Here is a 17741-nt window from a genome sequence, read left to right as displayed (position 1 = left end):
ATAAGTGAGGGGTGGAGGCAGAACTCTTGATAGGAAGCTGAAAGGGTTCCCATCTGGCAGCTTCCATTATTTCTGAACACAGTATCTTTTGCTCAGTGAGAAATGGGAAAGAGTTGGGTGTATGAGAAACATGAGAAGGTTTAATATACTATTGCATAAGGTGAAGAATGAATATGGAGTGTTAGCAATCTGTCCCATGGTATAAATAATTTTTTAAAGTATCACTCATTTTTGGTAGTATGAAGGGCAAAAAAAAACAAGGTGACAAGCATTGGAGTGTAGTCACAATTGGGTTTTGGATACATGGTTAAAAAGAAAACACAGAAGAAGCAACTCTGAACTGTGCAGCATTAGAATTGAGATCATGTATTGGGGATGGAATGGGGGTGTTAAGGCAAGATGACCTTATATCTTAGTGATGTTATGAAACAGTTGTAATCAGGTTTCTTGGGCAAACAAGCAGGAAACAGAAATGTGGTAAGAGTGGGATATTAGAGCTCATGAAATTAGGGGAGCTCTATTAAAAGCAGGTAGCTGTGGTATAACATTAGTGATCAGGAGGTCATGGAACTGAGCTCCAGTGTGTGTGCTAAGTGGGCCACGTTGAGGATGAAACCTTCAAGAATAAAGAGTGAAGTTGAGGTAGAGATAAAAACTGAGATAAAAGCATTTTTCCAATAACTCAATGGAACAGTGTGGCATCAACAAGCAATTAAATCATCAGTCTCAGCTCTGAGACATGAGGACACAAAAATAAACCAAACTGATTTTCATTGAGTTGTCCAAGAAATAGTCTTTGAGGTAAATGTAAATTTTGTCTCTGGCAAAGAGGTAGAAACACTCTCTGAGAGATGTCAAGGATATATGTGATTTCACTAATTAGAGTATGAGAGTTTTAGAGAGTAGGGTGGTAGATTTGGGGAGAGAAAGGAGGCAATGTAAGTTAAGTAAGTATCATAAAAGGTAGAGAATTGTGAAGAAAACACAGCAGAAAACGTTTAACAGTTAATGGAAGGGATGGAGAGTTATCCTTTGTTCATTTCTTAGGAAAACATATGATAGGCAGGGTGAATTTCATTTTGATATTCTGTTATACAATTACGAGCCACTAAACCTGTCATGATATACTGTTCTAGTATAGAATGTAAACAAGATCTTGTAGCTGTGATTTAAGAACACCTACCACTTTTCTTCATAAACACAGACAATGGCAGCTGCCATGTGTATTTGAGAGCTTGCACTTAGAACATGGGGGAGGGGAACATAAACACAAATAGTCCTAAATGCATCAGATTGGTACTTAGTGTGGTTTGGTTGCATTTTTACCATGCCAAGAATAGGAGGACACTTTCTTTACTCTTTCTTATATCTGTTCAGTTTCAAGTCTATATGTTCTCTAAAATATTCAGGGTTTTTGAAAGCTTGTGATTTTTGGAAAATTCTCACTTCAAAACTCATTATCACTTTTCTTGTATAAAATATCACAAATGTTCCTGCTTTCTCTCGTATCAAGTACAAATTTTAGCCTCTATAAAACATGAAAATCTATACCTACAAAGCAATGGTCACTTTCTCACTCTCCTGTTCATTTTTTTCTCCATAGCTCATCTTGAGCCCATGTGCTACATCACATCTTACATAAAGACAAAGTACTTCAACTTTTCCTCTATATCGAATCCACTTTTCTTAAACCAAGTTCTCCTTAAAATCCTCCCCTGGCATCCCAAAGGAAAAAGATTCAACCAAATATGCCATATGATTGGTCTAGGACAATTGCTGACATAGCCAAGTTTTTACTTCTTTGTTGTTGTTTTGTAATTTGTATACAACATTCTTTTTTATCTCCTGTCCAAATATTAAATGAGTTATTTTAATAGTCAATCCAATTAAATCCTTTTATAACTACTTCAAGACAATATATGATGGGTGTGTATTATTATTCGATGAACACTTCATGGAATAAGAAATTTCTAGATAGAAGTATCTATATGTATGTATATATTGTAAAAATAAACGTTCTATTAACTTTCAATATTTACATAGGAGAAAAATCATGACATAATCTATTTATGAAAAAAACTAATTTTTAAAGAAATTTCTAAACAAAATAATCTATTTTAGCATATTTTTGGAAATCTATACAACATAAATGAAAAAAATAGAGCTTATTATTTTATTTACCAAAAAAGACATCTACTAGTACAATGAATGTTAATGTCTAATATTTCCTTGGAATTCAGAGCTATGAGTATAAATGAAACACTTATTTTCTCTAATTAGGAACATTGAAAGATACATTATATTCATTTAAATGCTAGAAAATGAGTATGTCTTAAGTTACATGAATAATTTAAATTACCTAGCTCCTGTCTCTAAGAACCAACACTGGATGTGCTCCAGGAGTGCTTGGGTGGCTCAGTTGGTTAAATGTCTGACTTAGGCTCTGGTCATGATCTCTCGGTTTGTGAGTTCGGGCCCCACGTTGGGCTCTCTGCTTTCAGCACGGGACCTGCTTCAGATCCTCTGTCTCCCCCTCTCTCTGCAACTCCCCTGCTCACTCTTCCTCTTTCAAAAATAAATAAAATTTAAATAAAATTTTAAATTAAAAAGTTTTTTAAAAGGAAGTGTCTGAAAGCAATTTGAAAGGTCTTCATTTTCTACTGTCCTAACTTCTAGTTACTTTCCAACTCAGGTTCAATCTATGAAGCATCATTTCCAAATACCAGAACTACAGGAAATGAAGAACTGTATGATCTTCCAACTTGTAACATTAGAAAATTACGGGAATTTTCAGAGTCACCATTTGAAATACACATCCCGAAAACCATATAATTCTACTTCTCTAACACTTCACAGCAATTTAGGATTATATTTAAAATTAGTAATCAACTTTAGATCTTAGACCACATGAATGATGAAGTAGTAGAGATATTTGGTTAACACCTTGGTTTTAACACAATGTGATCTTTTGCCAATTTATACAATCTTGAAAGGCTTTAGTTTCCTCAGTTACAAAAGGAAACCACAACATCTACTTCATAACAATGCTTAGTGTGTTGAAAAAAGGAAATGTAAGTAAAAACATAATGCAAATAGCCTTTATTAGTAAATTTATCAAATCTTCCTAACAATGACAAAAATATAAAGAATTAATTTTATTGAGAGAAAGGTTATACCTCAAGTATAAATCTTACTTCAAAGTGATAAAGGAGGGTTGCCTGGGTGGCTCAGTCAGTTAAGTGACTGACTCTTGATTTTAGCCCAGGTCATGGTCTCACAGGTTTGTGGGATTAAAGGTTGGCTCCAGCTCTGTGCTGACAGTGAAGAGCTTGCTTAGGATTCTCTCTCTCTCTCTCTCTCTCTCTCTCTCTCTCTCTCTCAATAAATAAATAAATAAATACATAAATAAATAAATAAATACATACATAAAAAATAAATAAATAACAAAATGTGAAAAAGGAAGTAACTATATTTGTTTCACTTATACCAACATTTCAGAAGAAAAAAATTGATGACCTATAGAGAACAGCAAACAGAATGTGTCTATTTAATTACATGATAATCAAACTAAATTAAGGACTTTTGGCCTTCACTTAGGATAAAGTCTAAGTAAAGTTTCATTCCCATTCACATTACAAAAATATACCAGATAATCTAAAAATTCACAATTTTCTCGTAATCCCAAGACAGCTAAGGGCACAGGTCAAAACTCTAGGACAGCTAAATTCTGAAGGACAAAGTTGGAAGGCTCACAGTACAAGATTTAAAGACTTACTATAAAGCTATAGTGATAAGCAGTGTGATATTAGCAAAAGGACAGACAAAGATCAATGAAAAAGAATGGACTATTCATAAAAAAATTCTCAAACAAATACAGTCAACTGATTTTTCACAAAGATTTAAAGCAATTCAATGAGAGAAAACAGTCTTTGACAAATGTTGTTGGAAGAATTTCATGTCCACATGCAATCAACAAACAAATCTCAATACACATCTCTCATGTAAAACTGAAGTCTTCTAGTAGAAAATATATAAGAAAATCTGTGTCATTTCAGATTGGTGATAATTTGTTGCACACAATAGCAAATGCAAAATTGATGAAAGAAAAAAAAAAATATATGTATATATTAACTTTGTCAGAATTAATTTTTCTTCTTCATGAAAATTATTGTTTAGAGGATACAAAGGCAAGTAACAGGCTGGTAGAAAACCTGCACGTTACATATCCAATGTTTTGTCCTAGAATATATTCTACTTTTTCCAGAATACATTTAAAAAGTCCTTTAATAAGAAAATGAACAACCCCATGTTTAAAAAGTCGAAAGACTGGAACAGATTCTTTACACAAGAAAGAGTACAGATTGCAACTAAACATATTAAAATATTCTCAATATCATTAGTCATTATGGAAACGGAAATAAAAACCACAGTGAGCTATCATTCCATAACTGTTAAAATGACTAAAATCAAAACAAATCGGTGACAACAAGTACTGCCAAGGATGTAGAATAGCCAGAACTTTCCTGCAATGCAAACTGGTATAACCACTTTGAAAAACAGGTTGCGAGTTTCTCATAAAGTTAAACACTTGCCATATGAAGCAAAATCTGACTCACAGGAAGTTACCCAAACAAAATTTACATCTTTCAAAAACTGGCATACAAATGCTTATTGAGGCTTTAGTCATCATCGTCCCAAACTGGAAACCACCCACATGTCCCTACTTAAGGAAAAGATAAACTAAGGTTCATCAATACAAAGAATTCCACTTAGAAATTAAAAAAAAAAAAAAAAAGTAGCAATCTATTGACCCGTGCAACAGTATGAATACAATTTAAATGAATTATGCTAAGTATCAGAAGCCGTTTTTTAAAATTTAGATGCTGTAAGATTCCATTTGATGGCATTTTGCAAAGGCAAAACTGTAGGGATCAGTAGCTCCAGAGGCTGGGGACAGGATGAATGACTGAGTGTATGGTGGTATAGAGAATTTTTCAGTCGGTGGAACTATTGTGTATTTTGTTACAGTAATCACAAACTCAAATTTGGTGATACTCTCAAAACTATACACTAAAAAGGGGTGGACTTTACCGTTACAAATTATGCCCTAATTAAAAAAAAAAACTGAAAAAAAGGGACAAAATATTTCTATGTAAATAGTGGGCGGACTACATGAACTATTTCATTTATTTATAAAGTAAATAAAACTAGATCGGCCTGAGAGGCAATAAAACTATAGAAAGTGAATAATTTACTATTTTTATATAATAAAAACAATAATGACAGTCAACCCATAACTTAGTTTTGGAAAAAATAAAAAGAATGATATTTACAGAGGCACACCCAGTATAACGTCACCTGATTGAGGTCTACTAAGAAAGTTTAACTCTACTTCTAAATATGAGTTATTCATGAATACAAGAATTAGTTTTATTTACAGGCATAAAGGAGAAGGAAGATGCAGAAAAATGGAGAGAAAAAAAGTAAAGAGGGAAGAGATAAAATCGAACTATAAGGAAGCAGAGAAACAAGTGGAAGGACTTGAATGTCTCTAAGTAAATGGCACATTTTCAGAATATGAATAATAGAAATAATATTGAGTAAAAGAAAGCATAACTAATTACTGGCATGTCTCCTAAAAGTAGTGTGCCCAAATGTTAACAGTTACAGAAATGGGATGGTCCAGCATGGAATTCTATGAGAAGGACTACCACAGAACCTATGTAAAAAATTGCAATTGTTTGTAACTTCTGCTCTTTAAGTCCAAATTCTGGGTACAATTCCTGCACATTCAAGTTTCATGTTGTTCACTAATAATTATTTCAAAATTATGGCCCATAAAAACAAAAATATATATATTACTGCCCATGATATTTCATCTTCATGATGTCTCAGGCACTCCTAAAGTTATTCAAGTCTTACAAGTGAATAAATAAAAACCTTTTCCCAAGGGAGAAGCAGCAAACACATCCTGTATTATTACATGGAAGATTCCACCTTTTTCCATTTATATCTTTAAGAATCTAATACCTAAAAGAAACAAAAGTCATTATGCTTGATTCCTCCCATTCTATATGTTACCAATATAAACCGAGCCAGGACATCAACATTTGCACTATCCATAAGATCCATCAACATTTGTGCTATGTATTTCCCTGCCAAAATATAAAGAGACTCTGTTTTAATCCATTTTTTAGTATATAACTGGTGACTGCTGGATCCTTTATGTTTATTACTCTCTAGCTTTACAGATTCCTGCTGTATCAGCTCTAAAATACCTTAAGAGATCACCTTCTCCTATTATTTCATTGGGGTGTAGAGAAGTGAAATTGAGAAATCAAATACTTTTTTTCAAAATTCCATAGATACTCTGTGAAACAGGAGCAAAAGCTTACCATTACGGGCTTTCTCCCCAACTGTCAGTGTGTCCATTTTAATTAACACCTTTAGAGGCAATGAATGCTCCTATCCTTATGCTCTAACTGAAGAACTTAATCTACTGTTGGAAATGTGAGGCCAGATGGAAAGAGAAAGTGGTTAGAACAAGTTGGAGAAAATATTTTACCAATAAGTTCTTACATTACTTCTCAAATTCTAGGATGACTAAGGAATGAACCAGGGTGGGACAGTATAATAAAATATTTGAGATGAAGTTTTAAAGGTACGGTGATTCTGTAGCAAGCTGGCTGGTGGATTTCACAAGAAGTGAATTTGTGTATGTGTCCTTTCATAGGGCCTAGAGTCAGTAATCATTTGTCCTTCTTCCCCCTACATCTTTACTAATTTTAATTTTTAATGTTTATTTATTTATTTTTGAGATAGAGAGAGACAGAGTTTGACTGGGGAAGTGGCAGAGAGAGAGGGAGACACAGAATTCAAAGCAGACTTCAGGCTCTGACCTGTCAGCACAGAGCCCGATGCAGGGCTTGAACTCTCGAACCTTGAGATCATGACGTGCGCCGTAGTTGGAGGCTTAACCCACGGAGCCACCCAGGCACCCCTCCACCCCTCCATCTTTAAAACAGAATGAAAGAGCCTTGACATTACACGTGCAACCTGTAAGAGAGAGACGGTAGGCACCTGGCATTAATTATTTCCTGGAAACTAGGTGGACTTTTTGCAGACTACCAGAGGAAAAGCTTGTCGAGATAGCACATTGTCTAAGGGTATTAGTCCCTCTAGTGGACTGAGAAAAAAAATTCTTGAAACATTCAAATTGACCTTTTCCTAGTGACAAGTTTATAATGATATTGCCAAAGGAATTTAATTTTCATAGAATTTAATAATGTTCTTGATTTATACTTTTAAACTCATAGCTGGGCATTCAAAAGATTTATCTGGATCCTCGATTTCCTAAACTTTCTGCCTTGGAATTATAAACCATATTTCTAGACCCTACATTTTCTATCTTGGACTATTCTTGATGCCTCTCTTGGGAAAGTTATTAACTCCTCTCAGTCTTAAATTTCTAGTCTTTAATGTGAGCACGATTACACCTTCTACATATAGAATTGCTGTGAAGATATAATGAATTTAATGAAATAAATGTATAAAGTTCTTAGCATAATGGCTGGCACATTGTGAAAAATGATGTAAGTAGAGCCATTTTTAAACAGAACCAGAAAAGCCATTTCAAAGGAACTGCCTTGCACATCCTGTTTTCTAAACTTTTAACTGGACCAAACCACCAACATTTCAGTAAATCAGCAAGAACAAGAAAATTCTGTTTTAAAAGACTGACAAAAGTGAACTTTTGGGGCGCCTGGGTGGCTCAGTCGGTTGAGAGACCGACTTCGGCTCAGGTCATGATCTCACGGGTCTGTGAGTTCGAGTCCCGTGTCGGGCTCTGTGCTGTCAGCTCAGAGCCTGTAGCCTGCTTCAGATTCTGTGTCTCCCTCTCTCTCTGCCCCTCCCCCGCTCATGCTCTGTCTCTCCCTCTCTCTCCCTCTCTCTGTCAAAAAAAAAAATAAACATTAAAAAAAATTAAAAAAAACAAAGTGAACTTTTGCCTACTGACCACTAGCCTGACCAATTAATAAAGTACAAATTTAATTCTGTTTTTCAGCACCAATGAACTCTTCTTAAAACAGCTTATCTAATCTTTTCTTCCTCCCCCCCATGAAAACCCTGAGTCCACCTCCTATAATCAACACATGAAATATCAGTTTCAACCTAAATTTCTGTACTCCAAAATGCAATAACTTGATCCCCCCCAAAACACTTTGCCACTTGAACTTGTTTCTCGGTTTGAAGTTGACAACATATTTCATACCTAATGCATTTTATCTACTGTTCATTGTCTTAGTTCTTTCTGGCAATCAGTCTCCAGCATGGTACCTAAAAGGTACTAAGTCACTGATATCATGTATACTGAGTAAATGGATATGTCTTTAAAATATTTCTCCCAACAAGCAAGCTTACATAATTTCTAAAAATAGTTCTTTTATATGGCAATATCTTTTTGTGATGAATCCTAAGCAAAAAATGACCTGTTGGCGGTCTTTAAGAACAGGAACATTGTTTAAAAAGTATTTGCATTATAACAGTGTAGTAGTTTGATTAGACATCCCATTATGTAATTGCTTGTCGTGAAAAGAATTCCAACAGAGTTGAATTCTTTTCTCAAAAGGTAATAAACTCCACAGGAAAATGTACTGTAAATACATGTCTATGTGTTCCATTTGCACACAATATTATGTGATGTGATTTAAATATTATTATTTTTAGCCATTGCTTATTTCAAATCACTAAATATCATTTTTATCATGTGACCGAAATGTTAATTTTTTAAGTTAGTTTTTGGGACCATCTCATTGTATGTTTGCTTTGGCTAACTGCTCAGCTGCCTTTTTATTGCTTTTAAAAGCCTGTTTGGCATTTGTCCATGCTTGGAGCTTTAGTTCTGTTAAAACATGCATTCACAATTTTATGTGCTTATCTGAATTTTACCATAAAATGAAAATCTATACCTTGATTTAATTTTATTATTTATGTTTTTGTAATTTAAGATTACTATATTTCCTTACAAGAAGAACGTTTGAACAAATTTTACAGGTAGTCAATCAACTCTTGTTCAAATTGGACACACATCAAATCTAGCATTATGGGAGTTTTATTTATTTGGAAGTGAACTTTTAACTATTAATACAAATGTCAAGATACTACACAAAACATCCACAGAAACTTTTTTCATCTTTTTTTTAATTGTTCACAAACGTTGCCTACATTATCCAACATGGAACAGAGAAATGGTACATCTTTTTCTTTCAATTTGCATACAGTGGAAAAACAAGAGTATACATATATATATATTTACAAAGTTTAATGAATAGAAACTAGCAGGCTGACAGTTTGCAAGTGAGAAATTATCCTATAAAAATAATAAGAATCTATTCAGCATCAGTCACTTGCATAACCAAGTATTATTCTGATTAATAAAATTTGCTGCCATTAGGCTTCTGGCACATACTTATACCATTACTGAATTTGTAGTATTGCTTCCCACCTTTGTTCTCCTTCATAATTACTAACATAGAAAACTGCTACAGAGCAGGGGTAAGTATTTGCAAAAGCAAACAAAAAAATCCCCAGCTTATTATAACCATGACTGTATATGACAGAATTTCTTCCCAAGAAATGGCCTTTCAAATCATCAAGAAATCACCAGAATGGAATTTGCCAAGGTACTATGCCTATGTCCAAGAAGAGATCCATTTATTTATATCCAACAGAGGAGCTAAAAATCAAACTTAATATTTAGTTTGGGGTAGGTTGGGCAATCTAGCCATTTGAAAAATGACTTTAAAATAATGGCCACTAAAAACAGGTTCACTAAATTTATTTTAAAAATCATAAAACAAAAGAGTATTACATTCTTCACAAGGCTCTGGGTATATGCCAGGGACATGTGGATTATCATACTTTTCCTCTCTGTCCCACATCCCAAAATGTTATGGTGACCACAAAGCAAAGTTTTCACAATAATCATATGGGAAATAATTTTTTTCTTGTTTTTAGATTAAATCACCAACAATGAACAAAAACTAACACTCATTCACTCTGCTGATGTTTCAAAATTTCAATGTTAATTTTAACATGCCGTTCCCTGCCCATTTGTAAGGAACTAAAACATTACATCTGGTGAGCAGCAAAGATTTCACTACACCTCAAATGCAGAACACCTATGATCAGAGGAATGTTGGCTTTTTAAACAGAAGCAGATTAAAAACAAACAAACAAACAAACAAAAAAACAAGATGCAAGACTCCTTCAGTTCTTCACTAGTCTTAGAAAAACTTTCCAGAATTCTGTCACAGTTTTCTGCAGCAAATATTATGCATTCTGTACCTGGTCCTGTGTTCCTGTAATGGTAATGATCAGATCTTCAGACCCTTCTAAAGGTTTGTCAAATTTACTGAAGTTCCTGACTCATAATGGATTTGTTTAATCTGCTGACCACCTTTGCCAATAATAGATCCAGCCAAATCTTTGGGAATAGTTACTTGTGTAGTCCATCAAGATCACCATATGAGCCATGACCCCCTGCATAGGAATAATCATATCCAGAGCCATCCTGTGGTTCATAAGCCATCTGACATTTGGATGGGCTCCATGTATCTATTGGAGAGTCCCAAATTTCATGAAAACCAGTCATGCCATATTAGTGGTCTCTGGGGCTTCTTCTGTCATAGGCCCTTAGATCTCCTCCTCTAGGTGGTGGTGGTGGAGGAAGATTCTGAGCCCTGCTACCACCCCAGCCACCTCATCTAGGAGGAGGTGGGGGAGGTCCTAGACAAAGGGTCATATCATGATAATCTCTTCTAGATGGAGGCATAGGATGCCCACCCCACCAGGAAGCACTGTGTCAAAACTGGCCCCACATGGGAAATCCCACAGGATGTCCATGGCAGTCATAAAACCACCATAATTGTAAGTTTCATCATAAAAATTGGGATCATAAGGCTGTGCACATCCTTTGATGGGAGACTCCAAAGTAAGATCAAGGATGATCTTGATGCACTCGACAACCCTATCAGGTTTTCCTCTAATAAGAATGACAGCATTCCAGGAAAAACGTGAATATTGTCTGTATGTTCTCCTGAAGTTCTTTGATTTTATCACCTTTGACCCCAATAATTCCCCCCGCAGACTCTGATGAATCAACAGTTCCAAATCGCAAAGTCACTTCCTTTATAGTGTGGGTAATTTAAGCATTCTACAGAATCAGATTCAGGTGGGAGCTGGATGGTTGCAGTGGGTGATGGCACCTGCAGGCTCTCTTCCAAGGTAGAGATGATTTTCTTCAGAATTTCTCCAATTGTTTCAATATCAGCACTGATACTCAATATGTTCTCTGAGTCACTGCTGTCTGTGACTGAAACACTGACATTGTAGTCTGTACGGGGAGTAAGTGAGTGAGTGATTATTTATTTATTTATTTATTTATTGGGGGGAGGGAGAGAGAGAGAGAGAGAGAGAGGGAGAGAGAGAGAGAGAGAGAGAGAGAGAGAATCTTTAGCAGACTTCAGGCCCAGTGCAGTGCCTGACATGGGGCAAGATTCCATCATCAGGAGATCATGACCTGAGCCAAAATCAAGAGTCAGATGCTTACCCGACGGAGGCACTCAGGAGCCCATTGAGCCTTCTTAATATTCTTGTTTCCTTTTCCAATCACTGCTCCAGCATTCTTGCTCTGAAGCAGAATGCATAATTCAACCATCTCCTCAGTATTTCTAGACTTTAATAGCTTGTTCCTCTTCCACATCTCCTGCAGGGGAGCCTGTGCTCATTTTCTGTCTAGCTGTGACTGGCTGAGTGCCGCAAGGCAGCACAGGGACGATGGCTTCACCAGGTATGGCAGCATGAGGATGTCAGTTGGTCCTGCCCAGAACACTTCAGTTCTGCTCCACAAGGATATATAATACCTGACTGGTGTGTTCATTTAACACAAGATAATGGAAACTGAACAGCCAAAGGAAACCTTCCCCAATACCTTGATTTAATTTAAATAAGTCAAATTCTTTCATTCCTACAATCAGTTTCAGCAGATTTGTCTTTCTTTCAAATTTTAAGTTCTGACTTAATTGATTTTTGTAGTTGTTGTTTTCTATTCTTCAAATAAGAAATTGCATTGATGCGGGGCACCTGGGTGGCTCAGTCGGTTGAGCGTCTGACTTTGGCTCAGGTCATGATCCCCCAGTTTGTGGGGTTCGAGCCCCGCATCAGGCTCTGTGCTGACAGCTCACAGCCTGGAGCCTGCTTCAGATTCTGTGTCTCCTCCTCTCTCTGCCCCTCCCCTGCTCATGCTCTGTCTCTCTCTGTCTCTCAATAATAATAAATAAACATTAAAAAAAATTAAAAAAAAAGAAATTGCATTGATGGAACAATTCAGAACATTTATTTTTTTATTCCCTCATTTCCCTCTTTTAACTGATGTTATTAAATAATTACTCAAATTCTAACAAAAAATCCATAACATTTCTACTTAATATTCCATTCAGAAATACTTAATTTCTAGCATGTATTTTATTAATTTTAACATAAAATACTTATCTATTTGGTATTACGGCCTTTAAAAAGGGACATGAAATCAAATTGCATGATAGAAGTAACAATTCTAATTATCCACACTAACTATAGTCTAGGTACTTTTTAAAACACAATATTAAATTAAAAAGCTATTTTAATTTAAGATATACAAAAAAAATCTAAATTCTACCTGCTTGAGTTTAACAAATACCTTTTTTTAAAGGTTATATAGACAAAGAATTCTTATTCCCTGCTGTCAATCCTTTCGTGTAAGAAAGTAAATAGACAAAAGGTAAAAATCTTATTGTTGCCATCCCAATTTGCTTCACAGAGTTCACTTATCTGGCATTAAGGGAGTTACACAAATTAAGCATGATTGTGGTATGTTAGTCTTATAATTAGTACTTTCTAAATCTATTCACAAGAGGCAAACACCTAGTGTTCTCAGTCACATCTGATCTACAAAGCAAGAAATTTGCATGTGGTAAATGGCAGTACTTTTGAAAAAGCAGTTAATCATTAAAGGGGAAAAAGCCTCTTGGCATTTATTGTTCACAGCACAAGAGAAAGGTATTAATATGGCTGTAATTTTCAATTCCAAAAGAATTTTTCACAGTTGAACATAGATTAGTGCCCAAATTCCATTAAGAGCTTCTATAATTTTCTGTTAGAGACTGGAGCTGTTATTATACAAACTGATGAAATTGTTGTGCGGAAAATACAGGTCAGGTAACATTTTGAGGTACAAAGAGGCAATCAGTAATTTAAAACTACTGCTTTGTTATATTGCAGAAAAAGAAGAGCACTTTTATGCTGATAACTAGTTACTAAATGAAAAGTTCACTGCCAGGTTGCCTGTAGTTCTCTCTGCCTCTAGTTACCTAAGAAGAAATGGTCATCATGGATGACCTTACTCTTTGTGAGGAAGGGAAAGACCATCATAGCAGCCTAGGCAGTAATCCCTGTGTCAATGCAGGAATCGAAACAAATTGAGAACTTGTCATCAGCCTAGCTATTACCCAAGAGTAACACCAAGAACATCAAACAATCCATGTTAAAGCAGCTAAAGTAATTGTTGGCCCACTGACTTGTAAAATTAAAGTGGTAAAGGACAGAAGCATGAAAATACACAGTGACTGGAAGGAGATGTAAACATTTCTGTAACAGTAAGTGATGTCTTGAGACAAAATTTAATCTGATTATTTTTCACTTTCCCAAATTTCAGAGTTGGGTCATTTTCTATCATTTGGTTATTAGGTTCCCCCCACCCTTTTCTTTTTCTTTCCTTTTATTTTCCTGCACTACCTCCTTCTTTTCTAATTTCTTCTTTATTTCCAATTCCTTTCCTCACTCAAATTTCTACATTTCTTGGGGCACCTGGGTGGCTCAGTTGGTTGAGCGTCTGGCTCTTGGTTTTGGCTCAGGTCATGATCTCACGGTTTGTAGGTTCAAGCCCAACATTGGGATCCATGCTGATGGTGCAGAGCCTGCTTGGGATCCTCTCTCTCTCCCTCTCCCTCAGCCCCCCATCCCCAAAATAAATAAACTTAAAAAAAACACTCTACATTCTTCACTAAGTAACATCAGTGGGTGGCTTTTAAGATATGCTACTTTGTGATTCTGACTTATTATAAAAATCAAGGACAGTTAAATAAATATTGACCCTAAGTGAATAATATATATATATATATATCAAGCACAGGATGGACACGGAGAAAGAAAATGGTGAAGCAGATTTCTAAGCCACCTGGTTGTTAGAGACTCTAACGTTTCTTAAAAATAACTACCCTAAAATCAATGTGCCCTTCTTCTGCTAAAAAACTTTCTGTGAAAATGTTTCAAAATCTTATTCAAATGTAAGAAGTAACATAAATTCATGGTTTTGTCATTAATATTATTATTAATATGCCCCTTCTTGCTAGCTAGATGTGTGTTTTTCTCTTTTAACCATGCTTCATTTGCACATTTTTCTACACCATAATTTCAGCCAATTTGTAAATAAGGACAATAGAAAGTAGTGTATGTCTTCTTTCCTATTATCATTGCAACTATTCAAAAAAAAAAAAAGGAAGAAAGAAAACTACAAACTCAGAAAAAAATGAGCATTATAAAGAGCCCTGGGCTTAGGTGTAAAAGTGAAATGTTTAATGAGTTTTGTATTTTTGAACAAGATACTTGTTCTTTGCAACCTTTAATTTTATTTGTAAAATAGGGATGATAGCTAAGTCACACTGCTATGTGTGGGTTACACATGATGATTTTTAAACTATTCTACACATATAGAATGAGCTGAATAAATAGCCACAAAATATTAACCTATCAATAATATTTTTCATCTTATAACTACATACAGACTTATAGCTATTCAATGTGTTTTTTAGATAATTTCCCATGAACCTTTTGGTTATGTTATTGGATGGTTGATATCCAACAATTTCAAGTATTATTTTCCAAGCACTGAACACACATTTACTTTCAAAGTCAGTTAGTAAATACAGATTTTTCAATATTATAAAGCACACACACACATACAATGTAAGTTTTGAAGAAAAGTACTACTCTATGTGTCTTAAAAATACATCAAGTCAAAGAGTGGTTAAACAAAATGTACTATAATAAAGGTAAGTTCAAGCTGGTTAAGAAATCTAGATATTTTTACATCATCAAAAGAAAAGTATGTTTGAATTTCTTTTTATAGTAGGAATTATCATCTTGTTTGTTATTTTTCTTTATACTACAGGCTGCCATGCCTGGCACACATTGATTCTTTTTCTGTAGTGGCACCTCGTTTCACTATAAATAACTAATTTTCAAGAAGAAATATTTTTCTATAATATATTCGGATTATCTTTTTGAGTCTCTAAAATAATTTCAAATGGTTTACTGGCTAAAATGAAAATTGCATGCAAGTGTTTAACCTTTTAAAATCTGGATCTTATTGGAACTGAAAAATAAAAAGTGTAATAAATTACATAGAAATAGTAGAAAAGCTGGCATCTGTTCTTGAAACTAAGAAAGAATGGCAGTTTTTGATAGATACTTAAAAAAACACAATACTACCAATGTATTAAACTATCATCAGATTAAAGAAAGGGCTAAGCAGAATTTTAACTTACTATGATAAACAGAATGGATTTTTTTTTTAATTTTTTTTAACGTTTATTTATTTTTGAGACAGAGAGAGACAGAGCATTAATGGGGGAGGGTCAGAGAGAAGGAGACACAGAATCTGAAACAGGCTTCAGGCTCCAAGCTGTCAGCACAGAGCCCGACGCGGGGCTCGAACTCACAGACGGCGAGATCATGACCTGAGCCGAAGTCGGCCACCCAACCGACTGAGCCACCCAGGCGCCCCCAGAATGGATGTTATATGGGGAGGTAAGCAAACACTATGATAGAAGAAACTCACTAACATTCTCAATTAGGGAAAAGCCATGGGTTGCATATAGGGAAGGCAGGTTTTACCACCTATGTTACCCCAGAGTGTCTCTCTCTCTTTCTTTCTTTCTTATGGCGGATTATGGGAGTTGAGGAGGGAGGGTATGGGCTGGGAGGGAGGGAGGGATGGAAGGAGGTAGGGAGGGAGGGAGAGGAGTGGAAGGTCGTGGCGGGAGGGAGGGAGTTGGGGGGATTTCTTTTTTCTTTCCTTCCTTCCTTCCTTCCTTCCTTCCTTCCTTCCTTCTTTCCTTTCTTTCCTTCTGTCCTTTTTCCTTCCTTCCTTCCTTCCTTCCTTCCTTCCTTCCTTCCTTCCTTCCTTTTATCTGGTATATTTTAAGTAGTCACTTTTAAGTGCTCAATAGCCACAAGTGGTCTGTGGGTACTAAATTGGACAGCACAAGTATAAAGTGATGTTAGCAACAAGGCTCAACTCTGGGTGAGTCGTGGACTCTCTGGCATGTTTTGAAAAAAAGAAAGAAAGAAAGAAAGAGAGAAAGAGAGAAAGAGAGAAAGAGAGAAAGAAAGAAAGAAAGAAAGAAAGAAAGAAAGAAAGAAAGAAAGAAAGAAAAGAAACAGTGTATAAATGAATTTAAGGTATTCCATTAATAATTTTTATAGGGATGGGAACCTGGGCAGTTCAGTTGGTTAAGTGTCTGACTTTGGTTCAGGTCATGATCTCGCGGTCTGTGGGTTTGAGCCCCACATCAGGCTCTGTGCTGACAGCTCGCAGCCTGGAGCCCACTTCAGATTCTGTGTCTCCCTCTCTCTCTGCCCCTCCCCCACTCATTTTCCCTCTTTCTCTCCCTCTCTATCTCTCTCTTTCTCTCTCTTTCTCTCAAAACTGAATAAACATTAAAACTTTTTTAAAGATTTTTATATGGATTACATTTTGAAATAATAATATTTTGGTTATATTAAGTTAGGGAAAATATATCATTAAAATAATTTCATTGGTTCCTTCTTACTTTTTTAAAAGTAACTACTAGACAACTTAAAATTACATGTGTGGCTCTCTCTTAGTGTTCACATTATGCTCCTGCTGGACAGTGCTTCTCTAAGAAAACAAAAAGACATAATGTCATGATTTTAATTAGCTTGTCACAGGAAAACAATGTCATGCAGAAAGCGGGAAGTGAGGACATGGTATCCAAGACAGTGTCAAACACGTACTAATGATGCAGAAAACAAACAAGCATGGGATGCTGGCAAAGTAATATTGTTATATGTGAGTTTCAAACCTTATACGGGTGTTAAAGATTCAGGACAGAAAACAACAGAATTTCTGAGAGATTTAATCTCAATTTCTACTACCATATGAGTATATAACTCCCTATGTAAGTATGATAAAACAGAGTAATCATGAAACATATGAAAATATACAGTGATTAAAAAGAGGAAAATATGGGGAAGGACCAAATCAAATGTCTTCTTATGAAATAAAATCCCTGCATTAAGTAACAAGGAGATTCAGTAGAACTCTGCATCTTATAGCTAGAAAATTCAGAGGCAAAGACAAAAAATCGACCAGGATAGATTGTATCAAGACAAAAATATTAAAAACTAGTATGCTAAGTACAATTGGAGGCAGGGATGAATTTATCAAGGAGCTAATAACACCTCAGCTTCAAGGATCCTCTATTGCCAAGGTTCTTTTCTAGGCTTTGAGAAATGTTTTGTAATTTTGTATTTGTGTCTTTATACTCACTTATATGTTAATTCCTTTCCTTAAAGCAGATCTCCAATTGTATAAATTTCAGGTTCCATAAAGTCTGTAT

At 35.3% G+C, this 17741-nt stretch overlaps 1 pseudogene; it reads right to left on the bottom strand.

Moving 5' to 3' along the window:
* Positions 1-10223: 10223 nt before the first annotated feature.
* LOC115523443 lies at positions 10224-16936 on the bottom strand (annotated as a pseudogene).
* Between the last annotated feature and the right edge of the window lie 805 nt (positions 16937-17741).

This window comes from Lynx canadensis, chromosome C2 (assembly GCF_007474595.2).
Source record: "Lynx canadensis isolate LIC74 chromosome C2, mLynCan4.pri.v2, whole genome shotgun sequence".
Lineage (NCBI taxonomy): Eukaryota > Metazoa > Chordata > Mammalia > Carnivora > Felidae > Lynx > Lynx canadensis.
The sequence above is the reverse complement of the archived record's forward strand: the minus strand, read 5'-3'. Positions and strand labels throughout refer to the sequence as shown.